Genomic DNA, 22,737 nt, shown 5'->3' with positions numbered 1-22,737 from the left:
ACTAAGTTGCCAATGTTAGAAGGTAAAAATAAATTCCAGAATAAGCTTAGACAAAGTAGAATGGGAAAAATAATAGAAATAGGTTAAAAAAAATGAATTGGAAAACAAAGGCACTATTGAGCAAAACAAGAGTTAAAATTGGTCATTTGAAAAGACTAATGAGTAAGGTACAAAAATCTTTTACAAGATTAACCTAGATAAAATAAATGACAGAGAGAGAGAGATAAGGAAGACACATATATATGGAATAAAACAGAAAAGCAGCTACAACAGAGATAAGGAGATAATGCTGTGCTTAGTCACTCAGTCATGTCTGACTCTGGGACCCAGTGGACTGCAGCATGCCAGGCTCCTCTATCCATGGGGCTTCTCCAGGCAAGAATACTGGAATGGGTTGCCATGCCCTCCTCCAGGGGATATTCCCAACCCAAGGATTGAACCCAGGTCTCCCACATTGCAGGTGGATTCTTTACCAGCTGAGCTACCAGGGAAACCCAAGGAGACAATATTAGAATATCTTTGTAAGGAATGATGCTAAAGCTGAAACCCCAGTACTTTGGCCACCTCATGCGAAGAGTTGACTCATTGGAAAAGACTCTGCTGCTGGGAGGGATTGGGGGCAGGAGGAAAAGGGGACGACAGAGGATGAGATGGCTGGATGGCATCACTGACTGGATGGACGTGAGTCTGAGTGAACTCCGGGAGTTGGTGATGGACAGGGAGGCCTGGCGTGCTGCAATTCATGGGGTTACAAAGAGTCAGACAGAACTGAGTGACTGAACTGAACTGAAACATGATTTTATTATTTTCAATAAATCTGAAAACAAAGTTTATGGAAAATTTCCCAGGAAAATTTAAACATATATTATAAACTGACATCAGATGAAAAAGTAAGCTTTAAACAGTCCTTATTGTCATTGAGATTTTTACATTATTATTTTAGCCATTTGCCACAAAGAAACATTAGGTCCAGATGATTTTATAGGTGAATTCTACCAGGGGCTCCAGTAAATGCTTTATCCTTTCAGTTAAGATTTCTGGAAGCTACAATGGAGTATCAAGAACAAACTCACAAAACCTCATCTTGAAATATCTCACTTCCTAATTGGATCAAGGATATCTGCCCCAAGTCTAACTGCCGGACAAAAGAAATTTGCATCTTCCCTAGGGAATGAAACATCCGCAGATTTTCTCCAATTTTTCATTCACTATGTCCAACATTTAAGAAAAACGGATCAGGCTTGTCAGGATATAGAATCAAATTAATGAATACCAAGACAAAACACAGACAACAAGAACAAACATATTGAGACATGAAACAGATGTCAGGGTTATCAAAACAGAATTTTAAAAATGTTTAAAAAGGTAGGTCATAAGACAATTTTATTATTTGTAAATAGTTTGTTTCCTCCTTTTCAATTCTTATATAGTTAATTTCTTGTTTTCATCAGTGCTTTGCAAATATTTTCCCCACAGTCTTATATATTCACACTTTTAGGAATATCTTCTTATTAATTTTTTTCTTTTATGGATCATGCTTTTGGTTTCATATATAAGACTCACTTTGCCTAACTCCAGGTCATATTTGTCTCATGTTTTTATCTAAGCTTTTTATAGTCTTACATTATCCACTTAGGCCTCTGATCCATTTGGAGTTAATTTTTATTTGAAATGTGAGGTTTAGGTCAAAACTTATTCTTCTGCGTGTGAATATATAAATATTCTGACACAATTTGTTGAAAAGATAGCACTACCCTGTATTACATCACAATATATTAATATTTTAATTAACTCTTCCCATGTCTGTCTTCCCATTGAACTGTGTATTTCTTCTTCACTGAGTCTTCAAGTCATCTTTGTATCTAGTAAGCTTAAAACCTTACAAGTAATGTTCAATAAATATTAGTTTGACTTATAAATAATAAAACAATGAATTCAGATTTTTTTGTGCATGGTAAAAGCTTTTAGCAATGTATGTAATGGAGAAGTCTTTTTGTTTGTTTACTTTCTTTCATCCCCTTCTTAGAAAGCATAGCCCACTCGTAGCCCTGATAAGGGGGCAATGTCCTGTGACTTTGGCCTAAATGATTGGACCAGAGGCAGAAACCTAAACTGGGCCAACCAGTTTTTCAATCCCCCAAATTCAAACAGGGATATGGATTGAACAATTCAGATTGCTCTCCATTCTGGGTCTGCAATACTATGTAAGCTCAAGGACTGGAGCCGCAGTGTTGAGGCAGCAGTGCTTTACTATGTAGAGGTGAAGAAGAAAATGAACAGGTATTTGAAAAGCAAAAGTGAAAACTAAAACAGAGGAGTAGATGTCTGACTTTGGACTTCTCCCCAGGCTAGGCTCAGAGTTTTGAGAATCCCCATGTTTTAAGCTAACTTTGTTGAGGGTTTGTCTCCTTGCAATTAAACTGTCTAACCAAAACAAGGTAGTAGGAACAATGCAATAAAGAATATAAAATTAAAAAAAAATAACCTAGAGGGTGAGAAGACTATATAAATTCTTGGAATTCTCAAATTATATATAAAGACTTAGTATATACAAGGTTTTGTTAAGGGTGGTTATAACTTCATATAGCTAACATTGATACGTGCAGCCATGAATGCTTAATATAAATAACTTCAGCCCCATTGGGAGTAAAGGAGTGGTCCTCTTTTTGAAATAGTCTCTGCTTTTCTGAAGATTCATTCAGAGTCAGTCCCAAGTGCTGTATGCCAGTGATAAAAACAGATGACCAGTCTGTCCTTCATAAGCTTAGAGACTAGCAGGAGAGGTGCGAATTAAGAAATAAATATAGCAAACTATACTAGTCAACCGGAGAAGGAAATGGCAACCCGCTCCATTATTCTTGCCTGGGAAATCTCATGGACACGGGAACTTGGTGGGCTATAGTCCAAATAGTCAGACACGACTGAGCAACTAAGCACAGCACATACTAGTCCACACAAAAAGCCTGCAAGAGTTGTGAGTACTCATAGCATTGGGAGACTCCTGAGGTTTGGTGTAGTCACAGAAAACTTCAAAAGGATTTGGGATTTGCAGTTGAAGGTATGTACAGGTAGAGAAGAAAATGGAGATATGCAACATAGAAGAGCTTCCTTTACATGTATCAGTGATGACAGAAATGTAAATATTGTTTAGCTAGTTTTGCAGAGTTTGGGCCCTCTTTCAAAGTTGCTTACAGCTTACCCATACCTTTCTCGCTTGGAATGGGTGAGGGCAATATGAGTAGAAAGAAGTCAATTTAGTCTAGAAAATGTTCTCAGAGTTGTAGCTCTCAAAACTACAACTTTTTTAGGAAGCATAAGAGCAAAGAAAATATGTTACCGCCAGAGCCTGAGGAAGAAGCTGTTCCATGGTGTATTGACAGTAATTTAATCAAAAAGGTTATCTTCTGGACTAGCACTCAAATTTCCTTAGTCTCTCTTGATGATCAAGGGCATTCTTTGTTAAGTTTAATGTGTTGGCCCTCAAAATTGCCTAGTGTGCAAGGAAGCTGTCAATCATAGACTTTAAAAAGTGTACAGCAGAAGAGTTCTAAAGGGAAATCAAATTACGGTCCATTTGGAAATGCCACAATCAAGTGGCACCAGTAAAATGAAGAGGTTCATTGACTATTCAAATTGGTATATAAGAATTGTGTGTTTTTGTTGCTAATCAAAGATAAAGCTGGCCTTTGAGCGGCCTATGTGGAGCCTGAGACCACCCAGGCTTTAGCTAATGTTAGTGTTTACATGACATGTTGGAAACAAACTGGGCAATTACAAAGGCCCAGTCTAACTAGATCCTAACAGGCAAAACGCCCTCTGATCCAAATGTTAATAGCTTTGACCTTCATTGGTTTTTAATCTCATCCTGTCTGGCAGAGTAAATGAACTCTAGGTTACACAGTACAGAAGAGTCCTTTTTGTTTTTCATTTTGTTTTTTATTTTTTTTTTTCTGATATTGCTGGGGAAAATGAAAGTCTGTCTTTTTTTTAGCTGGGTCTATCACTGAGTGTATGCACGGAAAGGCTGCTGATTGACGGTGCTTCAACAAAGGCAGATTCAGTTTGCAGCTGATAAGGAGCAAAGTCATCCATGCCGTGTTTACAAAGTAGGCGAGGAGAGTGAAAAATTAGTGATAAAAGAGCTAATCTTATTGTTTCGCTGGATGAGAGAATGGCACTTTTGTGCTTGCTTTAAGAGGAGCTGGCATGTTTTCCCTCCTTCCCTGCCTATGCTTTGGCAGCAGAACAATTTCCAGATTCCCTAAAGTGTTATAGATTATAAAGGACACAGTAATGTTGGAAGGGTTTCCTAACATCGAGTAGGGTACAGACTGTGCTAGCTGTTTATTCTACGTACCCGTGACCCACACTGCATAAACTTCTATTTTCTCCGTTTAGTGTTTCTAAAGCAAAAGATAAATATTTGGGCTGTCAGACAAATTCATTAGTGTTTAATTTTGTAGCATATTTAACTGCTTGGTTGTGCTAAGAATAAAGTTTGGAATCCCTTCACCACTGGGTGTAGGTTCTGGCAGTCGTAACCAGGCCTCTTTTTGAGTATCAGGTCCTGCAGCTGAAGGAAAGGATCAGGGAGAGGAATGTGCTTTGTTTTTGTGGTTCATGACTACTTAGCCATAAGCCTCACTGAGGTGCTGCTGCTGCTGCTGCTGCTGCTGCTGCTGCTAAGTCGCTTCAGTCGTGTCCGACTCTGTGCGACCCCATAGACGGCAGCCCACCAGGCTCCCCCAACCCTGGGATTCTCCAGGCAAGAACACTGGAGTGGGTTGCCATTTCCTTCTCCAATGCATGAAAGTGAAAAGTGTAAGTGAAGTCGCTCAGTCATGTCCGACTCTTAGCGACCGCATAGACTGTAGCTCACCAGGCTCCTCCTTCCATGGGATTTTCCAGGCATGACATGAGGCGCACAGAAGTGTATAGTAGCTCTAGGTGTGTGCATGCTCAGTGGCTCAGCCATGTCCTACTCTTTGTGAAGGTATGGTAGCCCACCAGGCTCCTCTGTTCATGGGATTTCCTAGGCAAAAATACTGGAGTGGGTTGCCATTTCCTTCTCCAAGCTCTAAGGTGCAAATGCAATTAAAAAAAATTGGTGTCTCTGCCTTTAAAGTATTTCTGATCTTAACTTCATCATCTACTCAGTTTTTATAAAGGAAAGGTTGCAGATGATGTTTTTGGTCAGAGATGTCTCTCAGGCTTTACAGTTCCTCACTATGTTGTTTTCTGCATTTAGCGTGACCTGCAAAGGTCCCTAACAATGGCAACCATGTGTCTATTCCAGGTCATCTGAATTATTCACTCATTTATTCTTTCAACGTGATATTCATTCAAGCCCACCATGGCCCAGGGGCTGGTGCTCCTGAAGGGTGCATGTGAGTGTGCTCAGTCACTTCAGTCATGTCCGACTCTTTTTGACCCTATGGACTGTAGCCTGCCAGGCTCCTCTGTCCATGGAATTCTCCAGGCAAGAATACTTTAGTGGGTTGCCATGCCCTCTTCCAGGGATCTTCCCAACCCAGGTATTGAACCCATGTCTCCTGGATCTCCTGCATTGCAGGCAGATTCTTTACCCACCAAGCCACCTGGGAAGTCCTACCTCCAGGAGTTTCCAGTATTGTAGGGAGGACACAGAAGGAGACAGATAATTATAATACAATATGCTAAATTTCATAATAGAGATGCTTACAGAGTACAGGAGAGTACAGGAAGAGTACTTCCTTTGAGCAGTGGAAGAAAGTAGATGACAGTTAATTGTGCCTTAAGAGTATGTTGGATTAAGCTACAAGATGACCAGCAGTTCAGAATGACCAGAGCTCTGCTTCTCAAGCTGTTGTACAAGTTTTGTGCCAGAGATAGATAAGAGCATGAAATATATAATTTTATCCTCTCAGAGTTTCTTATTTACTCATTTGGCAAATATTTATTGAACACCTAATCTGTGCTAGCCACTCTAACAGACACTAGGGATAGAGAAACAAGTGAGACAATCTTACAACTCATCATGGACTGTCAATTCTGGGGAAATACATCTTGAAACAAATATTAATATGTACATAACATTGAATAGAAGTATGGATTTATGCAATTGAACATGAATATTTCACACAAACTTTGCACTTGCAAGAGCAGCTTTTGCTAATTCCTCTAGACCCTGGAAGAGTATGTTCATTTTAATGCTAGAGTCAGGGATACTGTGTTCAAAGACTTTGAGGAGTGCTAGCAGGGTATGCATGAAGAACTGAGAGGGACATGGGATTGGAGAGGTAAGTAGGCACAAAGCAGCTATAAGTTTGCATTTTATTTTAAAGAAAATAGAGTGCTTATAAAGAGGATTTGAAGAAGGAATGGCATAATTAGTTTAGGGTTTTAGATGGATCACTCTGATGAAAAGTACCTATAAGTACATCTGAGATCATGCTTTAAAAATATGGTCCCTATACCTGTTTTTCATTTTCCCAGCCTATATTGAATCATTCCATGATTTCCATGAATGTCTAAACAGCTAAACCTAAGGACCTGAAATGGACAACCTGCAAAACAGTGCGTATGCAAGAGAACTTGCCTTTGTGGATTTTCTCTTAAAGATGAGGTCACCAAGAACACAAATTGAATCTAAAAGTAAGAACCACCTTTATTCATATTTTGAATTGATTTAGCTTTTTTATATAAAGGATCTCAAGTAATTTCACATATACTAGGTGGGCTATTTTTCAGAGAGAGATTGGTTGCAGGTAGGTGACACCCTTTCAAACTAGCTCAAGCTGCCAGAGTGGAATATATTGAATGGTTACCAGGGCGAACAAGGTAGCCAGACCTTAGGAGGCCTATGGCTGGGGCATGGAATGAGAACAAGTCTAAGAGCAATGGACTTTTACCTCTCTGAGTCTCTTTGATACATGTTGTATATTTGGCCTAATTCTTTGTTTCCTCTGCAAGATGTTTTTTCCTTGTTGGTTTATTTTTTTTAATGAGCATGCATATAAACTGTCCACACCATTATGTCCTTTTAGTCTAAGCATCGCCAGATACTAGACATATCAATTTTTCAGGAGAGAGAATTGGATCAGCCGATTTAAATATGGTGCCCACTCCTGTAAAACCAGTTAGGCCTAGGAGGCCGTCCTGTAAATCACTGCCCTTTCTTCAAGGCTATGGGAGCAGGCCCTGGCTTCTCAGGGGGTGAAAATAAGTTCCTTTAAAAGAGGAGTTGCGGCAGGGTGCAATGATTAGATTGCACCCTCTAATCAACCTCTACCAAGTTCCACAATGAAAGCCTGGCAAATCCTCAATATCAGTGAAGGTGTATATTTTCCACAGGAGGAAAGCCACTCTTTGCTTTCTTATATTTCCTTTCTCACCTTGATATCGTGTAAAGAATGCTGTTGCTGTTTAGTTTCTAAGTTACATCTGCATCTTTGTGACCCCATGGACTGTAGCCTGCCAGGTTCCTCTGTCTGTGGGATTTCCCAGGCAAGAATACCAGATTGGGTTGCTATTTCCTTCTCCAGAGTATCTTTCCAACCCAGGGATTGTACCTGTATCTCCTGCATTGGCAGGCAGATTCTTTATCATTGAACCACCTTGGAAGCCATCTTATAAAGAACAGATTTGTGTATTAGCCATTATTCTTCAGGTACTAGAAACTGAGCTTATATTGCTAAAAGGCATCATATTGCCTGATTCACCTGAAATATTCAGCTAATAAATTGGTTTCAAGCATAGCTAGATTTAGCTCATCTGTAATCCAATAAGAATCTGTTTATGTCCCTCTTTGGGCTCTGCTTTCCTTGATGAAGGCTTCATTCTCAGATGGGAACAATATCATGTGGTGGTAAAGATGACCCCCTACAGTCTCTTCACTGTCATTTTACTTAAAATGTTGGTGGATTTTAAGAGAATATTGCTACTTCTGCTCCAAAACAATTTAAGCTCGAAAATTAAAATGCGAACCTAAAATTGAATTTGATGTTTTATTCTCATTTTCTAGCTACTGTGTTGGATTTGGGGGAAAAAAGTAATTTTTGACCTGAATTTTCTAAAAGTTCATTGCATCATATGTGAACACTATAATTAGTACTACAACAATGTAGAAAATATAAATTCTGAGGTTGAAATAGTAGAATCCAAGATACCATGGTATCTGACAATAGCTGCAAAGACATTAGCATGACGCAGCTTTATTTATGTCCAGTATGCTAACGCTAAGTCATGTCAGTTGTGTCCGACTCTGTGCGACCCCATAGACGGCGGCCCACCAGGCTCCTGTCCCTGGGATTCTCCAGGCAAGCATACTGAAGTGGGTTGCCATTTCCTTCTCCAGTGCATGAAAGTGAAAAGCGAAAGTGAAGTTGCTCAGTCCTGTCCAACTCTTCGCGACCCCATGGACTGCAGCCTACCAGGCTTCTCCATCATAGGATTTCCCAGGCAAGAGCACTGGAGTGGGTTGCCATTGCCTTCTCCAGTATAAACCACAGCAAAACTGATTTTTTATTTTTTTTAAATGTACTTCTTTGGTATGTCTTTTGCTAAATCCTGAGGTATGAAAATAACTATTTGGCAATTTTCAGAAGTTTTTCAGTGTAATATTTCATATCTGTGTACCTGCACTGGGATTTGTACTCTCTACCTGTTGCTTAGAAAGATTGCCTAGTACCATGAGAACTGAATTGGAGGATGGTGGTGTTTATAAGTGAGGGGCATTTAGGTGGTGAAGTTAGAATTGGCAGTTGTGTAATTTAGAGGTGACAAAAGCCTGAACCAGATCATTGTTACGGAAGTAGAAAGACAGGAAAGATATGAGAAATATATTCACGTGAAAACTAGTTTTCATACACGTTTGTCCAGTGCTCTTCTTGACAATTGCTTCTTACTTTTATTGTTAGCAAAACAGTACAGCTTTATCTAAGTGGGCTAGCTAATAATTCCATACAATTGGTTTTAGGAATTATTTGAATAAGAGAATTCCTATCAGCATCATTTTGTTGAAGGAAATCAAAGGATGGATGTAGTGGGAGCAGGAGTGATTTATACCTGATAGGAAGCAGGGTAGTGGAGCACAGTTTAAGTCAGAGATGCTCTGGGCTAATGATGCTAGGAGGATGTGAACCATTGAGAAGCCTGGTTCTGAAAGGAAAGAGGAGACTCACTTCTGCTAGCAGTTGACTGCTCAGGCTCTGTTGGGGTTCTCTCTCATGCTGTGGCCTCAGGAATGTGAACCCTTTGTTTTCCTTTACCTTTCTAGGTTAGCAAATGATCACACAGCTACATGCTCTTAGGCTGGTTTTCTTTAGCACAGTCAAAACCACATAAAGATAAATCTGCAAATTACATAAGGAATAGGTAAATACGATATTATAAAACCTGGTCTTATTTTACTCTGGAGACTCTTCTTACTGATCTGTCTAGGACTGTGCTATTTTGATCCAAACTTCTTAGTTTATTGTCTGGTTTTACGTATTCTGAAATCATCTTACTTTTCTATTTACCTGTGCTATTCTTCCAGCTAAAAAAACCTTGATTCTCTTCTAATTTAAAAATTTCAAGGTTTTATGTCTTCTAGGAAGTAGAGGATATTTTACTAGCAAATGTGTGTTAGTTGAATAAGGCTACATTTAGCCAAGTTGTTATGTCAGACAAGGTGTGGTGTATAATCCATCACAACAGTGCCTATACAGACTCATGATAAAGGAATAGGTGGAGAGGGGTGTGGGGCTAGAAACTGCTAAACAATGTTTATATTGCTCTAGTACTTTTATTCTTTTTTTCCTTTTTTTTTTTTTAATAAAAAAGTTTTCTTTTCCTTCTTCTTGTTGTCCTAATAGAGGAAGATGCACAAAATGTTGGGAAAAGATGAGAAGCTGGACCAGGCAAGAGGCAGAACATAAGCTTAAAAAAAAGTCCCCTTATTATTCAATGTTCATTCAGAAACTCTGAATTCATTTAGATTAATAAATGCCTTGTCTGGGATACAACTAACTACTTATAGGTAAATAACATTGACCATTCATGTAATCTTTGTGTTGATTACTTAATCTTATTTAATTTCGTTGGTGAAAGAGGCATTATTCAGTTGGTTTACTTTTGCCCCAGCAGGCAGAACTAGCAGCAGACAGAACTGTAATAGAAGGAAACGATTTCCTAAGATGGGGAGTTGTGGGATGGTGAGTTTCCAGGTTTTTTTTTTTTGGTGTTTACTCAGGGTTGAGCGAAGAGTGTACTATGTGAAATCCAATGTTAATAAAGAAGTATGTAAACCAGAGTCCATTCATTCAAAGCAAAATTAAACATCCTAGGAAACTTATGCAAGAAGAGAATGTATTGAAGGGATCTGAGAGAGCTAGGAGTTGGCTAAGATAGTCTAATGAGCCAGGTTTAGAACAGAGAAAATCCAGTCAACTCTAAAAGATCTAGTTAACATATCCACTCCACAATCAGGTCATCACTAAAATGAGTGAATTCTTGTTTTATTTAAATATTAATACTTATTGAGTATCTACAACAGCTAGGAACTGGGACACTACAGAGAATGACCAAGACCCTGGTCTTGTGGAGCTTATGTATTATTGGGGGAAACAGACACCACACTAGCAAGCAAATGAGTGACACCTGCAGTAGTGATAGGATCTGGGAACAATAATGAAAGCAGAAATGACAGGAAACATAGTAAAGGAACAGAATAACAGGGAAAGTTCTAGAGACCTGGGTGACAAGAGCCATGTGATGTCCTGAAGCAAGAGTCCAGCAGAGGGAGGTAAAGCCTGCTGGAAATGTTGTAGCAGGAAGGAGTGGGGTCAGAACAGAGTGAGCGAAGGGGAGGGAGGTGGTAGAATAAAGGAACGCCAACTGTTCCTCTGACCTTAGGCTCTCCCCATAAACTGTAAAGTCTCTGAAGAGAGAATGAGATCAACTGAGATTTAAAAAAATGTGCACTTACTTCTTGGCTGAGTAGGAAGAGAAGAGGCACGAGCTGGTAGGAGGACCTCCTTTCTGGAGATCTTTTCATATTCTTGAGAGAGGAATCGGGGCAGCTGTGCTGTATCTGGGGCAGCACTATTAGGATTTGAGGCGCAGGACCTGACCAAATATGGAATGGTACATGAAGCTTGCAGCAGCCATCAGAATGCAATCGAGTGCTACCGTGCCATCTATGATAAGGGGGAAAAAAAAAACAAAAACAACAAAAAAGAGCTACTACCCAGACATCACTGGATCATTTTTCCAACAGGGCAGATAGAATTGAATCCAGCAAGGAAGCAGAACTTCTGCTATCAGTGTTATCCGTGTCAGGTGTGAGTGAAATTGCAGCTTGCCCTCCATCTCCTATTGTTGATGATTCTTCAGCTCTACCATCTCCCACCATCTCTTCCTCCCCTAGTCAGTATCTCTTCTCACCTGTTCAGTCGATGCCAGCCCCTGTAAGCCAGCTATTGTACTGTACTACTGTATGTTTCAAGGTACTGTACTGTAAGGTTAAAAATGTTTTCTTTATTTTTCTTTGTGTGTGTGTTTTTATGTATTACTTGTGTGAAAAGTATTATAAGCCTATTAAAGCTGATTGTGTTAGTTGGATACTAGGCTGACTTTGTTGGACTTACGGACAAATCGGACTTAACAAATTAGCTCTTGGAATGGAACTTGTTCGTATATAGGGGACTTGTTGTACTTAGTCTCCACTATTTATTATAGTCTTGCTACTGGGTAAATTTCTCACTCTAGGTTATACCATAGGCTGCTGGACAACCCATGCACTGTAACCTTGGTTCAAGCGATAACCTTGATACCTAGGAAATTATTTACTGATGCTTTCTTCAGAAGGAATTGGTGAGCATGCTAGGTGATCACGGTTTCTTGGACAGTTTTTCTAGTGCAAAACCAATACTAATCTCAACATAGAGAATGCCTGCTGTGTGACAGGCATTTAAAGTACATTATTTCTGGCTCTGAGAACAACCTTACTCTATAAGTATTATTATTTCTAATTTTTTACTTCCCATATCATACAACTGTCAATGGATAAGCTAGAATATAGACTCAAAGTCTATATTTTCTGTGATGACATTAATTGTTTTCTTAGTATATAGACCTCTGAGGAAGTGAAATGCTTTTTGCAAAGAAACTGTGACAGTATAGAAGGTCCATATTCTACAGAAAAGTTCAAATGAAAATAATTTTCTATGAACCATAGGCTTCCTTGGTGGCTCAGCGGTAAAGAATCTGCCTGCTAATGCAGGAGATGTGTGTTTGATCCCTGTTTTGGGAAGATTCCCTGGAGTATGAAATGGCAACCCTCTCTGGTATTCTTGCCTGGAAAATCCCATGGACAGAGGAGCCTGGTGGGCTACAGTTCAAGGGGTTGCAGAAGAGTTGGGCATGATTTAGTAACTAAATAAACAACCACAACAACACAGACTTGAATGCATTTATTAATCAATTAATCCATACATGATTTTGAATTGATACTGTATACAAAAGATATACAAGAGACTAAAGAAATAAAATGATGAGTAGAAATAATCTTGCCAGATGCAAATCCAAATACTGTCATGTAAAATAGTTACTAATTGTGCTATTTTGCATTCAGAATGTCTGAATCTAACTATGAAAATCTGGCAAATGTCTTTGCAATGTGCAAGATAGAGAATTGCTTAATAATGAAGGAACAACAGTGAAAGGAATCTTACAGGAAAAGAATGTTCAAGCAAAATAGTCCATGTAAATCTTGAAATAATAAGGGAAAAGGATAGCAATGTTTTTTTCCTGGAGCTCATGAAAAACCACTGTCCCAGAACAGTTTCTCAATGGTAACAGGATTTTTTTCTGCAAAACCAAGTGAATATGTGCTAAGAAATAACAGTCTCCTTTAAAATAATGCCATTTATTTATGAAAGAATTGTCATTGAGAACAAACACTTAAAATGCCAAAAATTACAGACGCTCTGTCTTTTTCTGGCGTTTCTTTCATTCTTTTTCTCCTTGTCAAAAGCAAGAAAAATGATACTAACAGGAGACAGTGGTTGTACCTGAATCATAAATAGGTGTGAATTCACAGGCACACAATTGAAGGGTCCTGCTTCAGTTGATCGGTGAGACTTCACTGTGCTCTCCATGGTCAGTGAAGAGAAATCAAGAGAAATGAAAACGAGGAGCTGGTGCCCCCTGAATGAGTTGTGGTGTTGTAATAAGTTTTCAAAATAACTCGCTTTTTAAGATTGTAACGGCAATTACTTCATCTACATGTGGGAAAAATGGCCCATGGTGGGTATAATTGGAAGCAGTTGGGAGAAAGGGTTGTTCGTAAATCCATAGGTGCTACCAGGTAGCTTATTGTTAAATTCTGACGCAACTTTATTTAAGCGCATCAAAGTGTTGACCATGGCCTGCCTCACATCTCTCACCTTTTTATCCACAAATGAAAGCTACATTATCTCTTAGCCTGTGGCTTCTGGGAGGTTATGGAATGTTTAATCACAGATTACCTTTTCTACTTTCACATTCTGAGGCCACTTATACTGCAGCTGCCTTTATAGATATAGACAACACTATAAATATGTCTTCCGGGTATCAATTTAAAGACATAATGAAACATGAATCACCAGCAAATTCACACCTGAAAGTTCTAGGTTTCACCTTTCCTTGACGGGCTAAGATAACATTTACTGAGAGTAAAAATAATAGCCACAGCTAAAAGAAATCCCATTAGAGATAGAAGTCTTGGGAGAAGGATCGTAACTTCAGTGAACTTCATATGTTTCTTTGAGCACATGAATCAAACATTGAAGATGTGTATTGATTTTGTATTGAAATACCATAGGTTTTCCTTATTCTTTCTTTCTCAGGAATGCTGTCACCTACGTATCTTGTAGGGGCTGCCATTCAGTTAACAAGAGGCTACTGTGAGCATAAGATGAAGAAGAAAGATTCCATGAATATAGGGAAAGTAATCCACGGCACTCTGGTTCATGCCATCTTGAGGTCATAGTAGATAAAGAAATGAAAGATCTGGGTGGTTTTGCTGGGGAAGTTGGCTAAAGATGATGGAAACCTTGATTAGCCTGAACTGAGGATAGAGGGAGAGCTTTGTCTTTCTCTCCCTCTCTCCAGCTTAGGCAGAAAAGACTCACTTTTGTGTTTAAAGATTATGAAGAGAATCTGGGCCTGGTAATCTTTTGAAAGGTGACATACAGCTGGGATTAAGATGCTGGAGGCTTCCTTTTTAAGACCTATGGGGGAGGTTCAGCAGGAGGGCACATCAGAAAGGCAGCTCATGCCTAACTGCCAAACATTTGAGGTCTTCAGTTAATGCTTTGCTAGAGGAGCTACGGTTTTGTGATTAACTTTTTAAAAGAAGTGTTAGAAATGCTTTTCAACACATAAATTATGACACTAACTATAGCATAAAGAAATCTCGTATGTCTTCCGAGTCGGAGCTTAGTATCCTCTAAATCCCCAGTGATGATGTGCAGGATGGATTTCGAAATTAAGAAAATAATCTCCTAAAACAAAGTGCCTTCATCCTGTCCTTAGAGTGAGTTCCTAGAACTAACAATGTACCTGCTGTTTTTATTTTTTTTGAAACCAAATAATTAGGTGCACCGGAAAAAATTTCTTTTGAGAATATTATTTGGTTTTTTCTACTTTTAATTAAGTTAATGGGGAGATAATTACAAAAACTTACCCACTCTACCTTGTCTTAATCTCTCTCCTTATTTTTTATGCAGGTAAATTCTGAGTGCATCTTTGATAAAGACACAGAGTGTCCCAGAAACCTTGGCCATTCCAGTCATGTCACTGAATGCTATGACTATTTAATTACTGTTCATTACATAGAGCACAGGGTTCTGGATGATGAGCCATGGTACAACAGAAACCCGCCAGAGAAATTGAAATAGAGATATTTACCACTCACAGGTCCTGGAGGAAGTACCCAAGGGGCCACAGGGGAGTCAAGGCAGTGTCGGCAGAGAGACAGGCAGAGTCTAGGGGACATGTCTTTATTAGGGTCTGTGGGTGGAGTGCTTTGAGGTTCCTGTGCTAAACTCAGATTGGTCAATTCACACCAAAAAGGGCAGGGTTTTGGTAGACTAGACTCCCATGGTGTGCGCCTAAGGAGTAAGGGAAGGCTCTAAGAAGTAGGGGGGACCGTTGATTACAAGGGCTGTTGGGGAAGTCATACTGGGAACTTTTATTTCCTTATGAATCTGTGGGCTATTATTCAGGTCTCTCACATGAGGGAGCTAGTGTCAGTTTAAGGCTCCTGGAGGCTGCTTGGCCACACAAAATAGGTACAGCAAGAGCACTGAATAACTCGGCTGAAGTCTTGGCATTGTGTGTGAGGGATTGCTTTGGCCTGAGGGCAGCCCAGCCCAACTCGAAAAGTTCTGAATTCAGGAGCTGCTCTATCAAGGCCATGAGCTCCAAAGCAGAGAGATGCAGCCCTAATTAGCTCTTCTGATGGCCTCTCGAACAAAATGTCAGTTCAGAAACCCGAAGTGCTTGCTAATGACAAGGGCAAAACTGTCCTACAAAACTCGAAAAGTGGTGTTTGTTATCTATTTCAAGAACTGGAGATGAAGATCTTAATGATACAGGAAATGCTCTTCAAAGGCCAAGAAGTCTTAGTGCAAGGTAAGAGGATCAATCAGTCTTAAATACGAGTTTACTAAGAGTAAGAGACGGATGCTGCCAGCATGGATATGTGTTTCAGAAGGCATGAATAAAACCCAGAAATAGTGTTAATTTTACTTTGAAGTATATAATGAAACCCCTCAAGTACTCAGACTTCAACACCCCTTTCCCAAAATGACCGAAATTTCCATTTTTGAGCGTTTATCATTCCGCCTTTTTCCGTTCTCCGCGTCTTAACAGAATTTTAAAAGAGCAGCTAATAAATGAAGTATACTTCAGTTTCACGTAATGGGTTGGATCAGAAGGGAACTGATAAGATGATATTGGAAAAGCAGGTGGGGGGTCGAAAAGCCTCACAAGTGCTAAGCTGTGCGGGTTCAATTGATTCCTGGTGTGCAGGCTGCAGTCCCTGGGTTATTCCAGAAAATGGAAGGAGAACGTCCCTGCTCTATTACAACTGAGGCTCTTCTCCAGGGATTGGTTACCAGCAGGGCCAGAGGTGATGAAGGGGAGATAAGGCCAATTAAGAATTCAGACTGGGGAAGCTGGAAACAGAAACCATGGGGAGAATTCCAAAAGGGAAGGCGGGAAATGAGACTTCGGGTCACTGTAGGAATTGAAGGTGGAATACAAATATGAGCTTTAAACCCGCTCTAGAGAAACTCATTTTAGTGGAAGGCAGGATCAAAGGAGGCTGAAGCTTTGCAGTGCGGTTTCTAAAGGCAAGGCACAGGGGCAGAATACCTGAGTAGAAACTTATCAGTAAAACCTAGCTGGTGTTTATCATCCTTTCTGTGCTCTTGGCATACTTTGGGATATTAGAAATGTTGGTGGCATGCATGAAGGAATTGAAAAGCTCCAAACAAAACAGAGAGGCAAGTCAGCAATAATTTCAACACAATCACTGCTACAGTTTAATGATAATGGCACAGTGTCTATAATAGCTCCCCAGGGACAGAAAGCTGGGGCTGGGGAGTGGTAATGAGGTGATGAGCCAGAGGGAGGTCTGGATTCTTGGCTCCAGGGTCTTAGGCCCATTCCTTAAGGACTGCATCTATAAAATGGGGAAGAAGAGTCGGACCTTTCTCATGGGGTGTTGCTGCTGCTGCTGCTAAGTCGCTTCAGTTGTGTCTGACTCTGTGTGACCCCATGGACGGCAGCCCACCAGGCTCCACTGTCCCTGGGATTCTCCAGGCAAGAACACTGGAGTGGGTTGCCATTTCCTTCTCCAATGAATGAAAGTGAAAAGTGAAAGTGAAGTCACTTCAGTTGTGTCCGACTCTCAGTGACCCCATGGACTGCAGCCCACCAGGCTCCTCTGTCCATGGGATTTTCCAGGCAAGAGTATTAGAGTGGGGTGCCATTGCCTTCTCTGCATGGGGTGTTAAGAAGATTAAATAAAACAGCAGTGGAGAAGTCACAGCCCCTGGCTCTTATGAATGCTCACTACTATCCTGTCCCCTTGCTCCTCAGGCCCTGGCACAGTCCAGTGTCCTGACAGCACTTTCTTCTGCTCCAGAGGCCAACTTCTGATCTGCTTCAGTGAACATGAATTCTTTTGGGGGCAAAAGCCTGGTGTTTCTTACCTCATTCACAGTGAGTTCTGCTCTTACCAAACCATATGACCTGCTCACCAAAATGTCCTGTCCACTAGCCATTGTAGTCAGAGTATATGTACCAGCCTAGCAAAGACCAGTTTCATACACTGATCAAAATTTGGGGGCACACCCGAGAAACACTCATAGCATATTAGGGTGCCTGAGATAGCCATTCAAGAATGAACTTCGTAGGGAGAGGATAGAAGGTTTGTTTTCCTCCTAAATCAAGGCTCCTCTTCTCCCCTAAATAGTGGGACAAGAAGAGTTAGCTGCTCAGTTGTGTCCAACTCTTTACAAGCCGTGGACTGTAGCCCACCAGTCTACTCTGTCATGGGATTCTCCAGGCAAGAACACTGCAGTGTGTTGCATTCCCTTCTCCAGGGGATCTTCCTGACCCAGGGATCAAACCCAGGCCTTCTGCATTGCAGGCAGATTCTTTACTGTCTGAGCCACCTGTCTCCATGCTGAACACTGCCCGGCACCAAGAAAGTGTTTCATATATATCATATTATTTTTCCTTTCTTGAAAGAAACCCCTTGAAGAGGTAATATTTTAAAAATTATTTTATAGATAAGACACTAAAGCTTAGAAAGATTAAGTAACATCAAATGTAGGCCTTTATGACTTCAAAGCTTACACTTCAGATGCATTTCTTTCTTTCTTTCTTTCTTTTTTTTTTTTTTTGTGATGCTAAAACTACTGGTCCTGGGACAGTTTGAGAAATTTTGCTGTAACATCTCCTCAAACCATAGCTGAGTTGCTCTAAAACCCACAAAAAGTGCATATGTACACCTCTAAAATGTGAACACAACACTTTGAAGGGAAATTGCAAATAACTCTTCACCAGGAAAACATTGATGACTCCAGTCTTAAGCTATATACAGGTGCTACTGAGTTTGGCCTGCTTGGTGCGTTGCAGGCCCATAATTGGTAGATGAGATGTTGAGCCGACTTTATTCAGAAAGCTGGGCATCTGAGAAGATGGCAGACTAGAGTCCTAGAGTGCCATCTTCTCAGGGTCTGGATGCTGGTTTGTTTTATAGAACAGAGACGGGGAGAAGGTGAGGAAGTAAAACAGTCCTAAGTCTTGCAAAATATTTCCTGGTTTGGCCAGCCTCGGGGAGTGGATCTGTTAATTTCTTCTTTCCTGCAGCCATTCACAGGTGGAGAGGGACAGGGTGTTTCCCTGTGAGCTGAACAAAGGCGCTTTAGTTTAACATTCTGGCAGATGGTCAGGGTTCCCTGAAGTGGGCCATTTTGTATATTTATATCTATATATAGTGTCTTTTTAGTGATTATAGTAACTGAAGCAATGGAAAACAAAGGTTAAAGTGAAAGAAACAGATCCAACATGGAGTCAGATTTTGTTCTTCCCTGTTACACAGGTAAAACCACTCCTGTGTTAGATGAGTTCCCCAGTGGCTGAAGGTATTTTGTGGTGAACTTTGTATTTCTCGTTCCCATGGCACATAACTTTGGTCCTACATTGTCTGACTCTGTGATTTATTGCTGTCATTTCAAATAAAATATTTCTATGCATAGCAAAACAAAGCAAGAAGTGAAGGCTTGAAAATGGCCGTGGTTTATCAATGGTAATGCCATTGGTCTAACATTTGTTTGTTTCTGAGGTTTTGAAAATTGCTTTAGAAAGCCTTGGGGCAGAAAGCTTCACTTAATTAAAATATTTTAAATCAAACCACAGGAACTTCAGTTCATAAAGCCTCAGGGTACAGCCGGCAATTGTAAGAAACTCAAATGGAATAGGGTAGATGAATATACTAATATAGGATATAATGTTTTATTATTTCTATTTGCTATGTTGAAATAATTAGGCAACAGAAAATCTTGGTTAACTATTGGTATTCTGAGGATATTCATTAATTGCCACATAACTGGTTTAGTGTTTTCTAAAGAGTATTCAGGGCTTCCCTGGTGGCTTAGAGGTTAAAGCATCTGCCTGGAATGTGGGAGACCCAGGTTCGATCCCTGGGTCAGGAAGATCCCCTGGAGAAGGAAATGGCAACCCACTCCAGTACTCTTGCCTGGAGAATTCCATGGAGGGAGGAGCCTGGTGGGCTACAGTCCATGGGGTCGCAGACTCAGACATGACTGAGCAACTTCACACCATCACACATGCCAAAGAGTATTCGTGGAGCATTGGGATAATGTTCCCAGGTTGCTTTTTGAAGAAAGGACTTCCTTTTAAAGTAACTTTAGAAAGTATTGCACCACTCGCTTGAAAGTAGACATTGTCCATTTGTATAGAAAAGGCTCTTATGTAGTTGCTAAGTCATGTCCTACTCTTTGCGACCCCAGGAACTGTAGCCTTCCAGCCTCCCCTGTCCATGGGACTCTCTAGGCAAGAATACTAGAGTGAGTTGCCATTTCCTCCTCCAGGAAGGCTCTTGAAGACCTGCCATATAGCAACCTGCTTAACTTGTTTAAACTATCATTTCCCCAAATACTTTGTCCGTAGAGCTCTTCACCCTCTTCGTTTCTCCTAACCCCTATCCCAAATAACACCTTTTCACAAACTATGGTACTACAAAAACATTCGAGGAAACATGTCTATATTTTTAAGACAATATTGTTGATTGTTGCTAAACCAGTTGTAGGTATATATTGCAAAGCTGGGCTCCTCCCATCCTTAATTCTTGTTTTTTAAATGTGTTGTCTATTTGTGTTTTGCTGAAATAAAGACCTGAACATGTTTAGATACATTTGATGACACAAATGGTAAGAGGTGCTTAAGGTTGCCTTCTGAGTTTACCTGTGGGTGGGATTCAGTAAAACCATAGAAAATCCAGCCGAACTGGAGGAAAGCTCTGTCAGACTTACGGAATTCTGAAAAGAAATTTAATTTCATTAACTTCAGTAGATAACTTTGGTGACTCAAGTGATGCCTAGGAAAGGTCCCTGGGGGGATCTACTGTAATGACCAGGGATTACATATAATTACGATAGTACTTGTTGATGTATTAGAAATAACTAAATTCTCTGAAAACTGCTTGCTCAAGGAGTTAAATGTTTTTCTCTTTGTAAGTATTAATTTGCTTAGCAAATTCATTTTTCCTAGGTGTGGGAAAGTAATCTTCAGCCACCTTTTTCCCCAGCTAGAGGAAAGGTAAACTTTAACCTAACCATTTTTCTAATTATCACACGTTTTGAATTAATGGGGTCCAAATTAATTAAGGTTTTATTATAGTTTCATCCTTAGGAGACAAGTTTTCATTTCCCTCTTTTGAAGTATTTTCAATCTAAATCAAAAGAAGATTAACCTCACCTCTCTCCTTGCTTGAAGCCAATGGGTTTCAACTTCTTTTTTCCCTCCCTAACATACCTGAGGGCTATGAAACACTCCCTCTGTAAGGAAAAGATGAGGTGTGTTGGGGGCTATAATTAGGATAATCTCCCTAGGTGATTCTGATAAGCTCCCTGCCCCTTCTTAAGAATTTCTGGCTTTATGCCTTTGATTAAAACCTTGTAACCCTGAGGCAAGTGTGGAAATGGGGCAGGAAGGGCAGTGGAGTCCCTGCCAGGACTCCAGCTAAGCTGGGGCTCTAATGGCAAGGTGTTTTGTGATAAGTGGTCAGCTAAGGTGCAGAGAATCAAAACCATAGTAGGCACCAAAAGCATTGCCAGCTCTATGAGCTACCACCACCATTTATACTGAATACAGGGTGTTGATAACCCAGGAGCAGCCAAAAGGAAAAAAGGAAGACCTTTGGAGCAACAGAGGCAGAGACTTACAGTCAAGCTGTTTGATGCTGGATCTATGATGAGAAGGAAAAGAGAACCCCATCCAAATGCGTCCCCACCTTTTCTCCAGCCTCAGCCATAGTCTCCTGAAGTGGCTCATAAAGAAATCCAGTGCTAAATGTGAGTTCATAGATGAAACCACTGCAGTCGTTGTCTTGAATTCCTGTTAGGATCTATATTTTGAAGGTTTAGATGAAATAGAACAGCTGGTGAAGAGAAGAAAGAATGTTTCAATAATGGAAGGAGCAGGGGTGGGATGAATTGGGAGACTGGGACTGAGGCATGCACACTGCCATGTGCTAAATAGCTAGCTAGTGAGAGCCTGCTGCGTAGTGTAGGGAGCTCAGCTCGATGCTCTGTTGGTGATCTAGAAGGTGGGATGTGGCGGTGGGAGGGAGGCTTTAAAGAGAAGGGATGCATGTATACATATAGCTGATTCATTTCCTTGTACAATAGAAATTAACACAACATTGTAAAGCAACTATATCCCAATAAAAAACAGTAAAGATTATTTTTACTTGTAAGCTAAATATTAAATGTGGTTAAGGTATCCATTTCCTTTGATATTGATGTATTGAATCTTGTAGACTATTAAAAAACCCTTAGGGAAATAACTTTGCTCTTACCTAATGCTTCTGTTGTTTTACTATGTGCCAGGATGAGATTGGATGCTTATTTAATCACATTTATATTTATTTAAGTTTCTTTTAACAGGTTGTCTACATTTGGTAACATCCCAGCTGTCATTAAAATAGTCTAACTTGAGGACAGATCCTGACGATTAGTGGTGAAGACTGGTACACAGGAGGATCTCCCCCTCTTGTTGCTTTTTCTTCTAATACATTCCAGGATTATTGAGAACATATGAATACTAAGTGACTGCTCCTTCATTTATCACTGAATGGAGTTTGGATCACCAGGATTGAGCTGGTTGATAAGAAGTCTCTTTTGTCATAGCTCTTTAAGCATAAGAAAAAAAAATCACTTAAGCTTTCAGTATTTGTTTCCTTACCTATTGAATAATGGTTCCTTCTAGAGCATCCTGTATGATTTTATAGGTCAGTGACTTTGTGATTTTATAGGGTTTTTCCTACTGGCTCAGTGGTAAAGAATCCACTTGCCAATGCAGGAGACCTGGGTTTGATCTCTGGGTTGAGAAGATCCCCTGGAGAAGGGAATGGCTACCCACGCCAGTATTCTTGTCTGGGAAATCCCAGGGACCTGGACTAAAGTCCATGGGATCGTAAAAGAGGTGGATACAGCTTAGCGAGAAAATAAGACATCTGATTTAACTTTTAGGTTTTAGACACTAGATGGTGATGTTGTGCTGCTTTCTAAGAGGTCTGGCCCCTGTGTAGACAAGGTCTATATTAATTAGGTTTCTCATTTTTAAAGTTTTAATAAATATGGCATATGACTATCGAGACTACCCATGAAACAAATGTCATTGAGCATGGAAATAATGCAGGTATCAAGAAGAAACCCAAAGTAACCTGCGCATGGTGTGTGGCATCCTAGCCTCCAAATACATTAAATCTTCATTAATTTGATCATACTCTGACTCTGAAGTCCTTAGCTTCTTCTCATCTTCTTTTTTATATCAGGCAACTTTTTGATCTATTGAAGCTTCATGGTCAGGTCTGCCTCCTGATGCCCACTTCCATTTCTCACTCATCTCTTCTGTTCAGCCCCTCAGATTCCTGGAACTACTCTCCTCAGAAGTACTTGTGAGACTATAGGC

General features: G+C 40.2%; 1 long non-coding RNA gene across 1 annotated transcript in view; it reads right to left on the bottom strand.

The window, feature by feature from the left end:
• The window catches only part of LOC105612031 (uncharacterized), a 70,636-nt gene extending 59,560 nt beyond the window's left edge, over positions 1-11,076 (bottom strand). The window contains exon 1 of the long non-coding RNA XR_001435023.4: positions 10,949-11,076. This is a non-coding gene — a long non-coding RNA (uncharacterized LOC105612031). The remainder of the gene's footprint in view (positions 1-10,948) is intronic.
• Between the last annotated feature and the right edge of the window lie 11,661 nt (positions 11,077-22,737).

Source organism: Ovis aries, chromosome 8 (assembly GCF_016772045.2).
Source record: "Ovis aries strain OAR_USU_Benz2616 breed Rambouillet chromosome 8, ARS-UI_Ramb_v3.0, whole genome shotgun sequence".
In the NCBI taxonomy this organism is placed as follows: domain Eukaryota; kingdom Metazoa; phylum Chordata; class Mammalia; order Artiodactyla; family Bovidae; genus Ovis; species Ovis aries.
Note: the sequence above shows the minus strand (reverse complement) of the source record. Positions and strands in the feature narration are given on the sequence as shown.